Source organism: Octopus bimaculoides, chromosome 1, assembly GCF_001194135.2.
Source record: "Octopus bimaculoides isolate UCB-OBI-ISO-001 chromosome 1, ASM119413v2, whole genome shotgun sequence".
Taxonomy (NCBI): domain Eukaryota; kingdom Metazoa; phylum Mollusca; class Cephalopoda; order Octopoda; family Octopodidae; genus Octopus; species Octopus bimaculoides.
In genome coordinates, this window is record NC_068981.1 from 10,369,678 (window position 1) to 10,370,473 (window position 796).

The following is a 796-nucleotide window of genomic DNA, read 5'->3' on the forward strand; positions in this document are numbered from 1 at the left end:
GAAATGAGAGACGATATGGTACATGCGCGCGTGTGTGTGTGTGTGTGTGTGAGTGCGTGTGTGCTTATGTGTGTGTGTGTGTGTGTGTATGTTTATGTGTGTGTGTGTTTGTGTGTTTCAGTAAAGATCTTCGACATGTTTGCTACCATCACCAACTTGTCAAACATTGTACAGTTTTTTCGTATCGGCTTTCTTTTACTTCATTTTAAGACGGCGAGGAATAAGGGGGTACTTTTTGGTTATCTCACCCCCGCTCAAAAATTGAATTCACGTGGCGACAAGGGATTGGATTAAAAGGGTTAAATCCTTTTGATTCAATACTTCAAAACATTGGTGACCTTTGACCTCCTCAATAGGAATGGTAGGATTTGTTATAAGAAATGTTATTATTGGCGCAGGAGTGGCTGTATGGTAAGTAGCTTGCTTACCAACCACATGGTTCTGGGTTCAGTCCCACTGCGTGGCACCTTGGGCAAGTGTCTTCTACTATAGCCTCGGGCCGACCAAAGCCTTGTGAGTGGATTTGGTAGATGGAAACTGAAAGAAGCCCGTCGCATATATGTATATATATGTGTGTATGGTTGTGTGTCTGTGTTTGTCTCCCTAGCATTGTTTGACAACCGATGCTGGTGTGTTTACATCCCCGTAACTTAGCAGTTCGACCATAGTGTCTGATAGAATAAGTACCAGGCTTGAAAAAAAAAGTACTAAAATATTTCAAGGCAGTGCACCAGCATGGTCGCACTTTAATGATTGAAACAAGTAAAAGCTAAAAGATTTATACATGTGTGTCTGT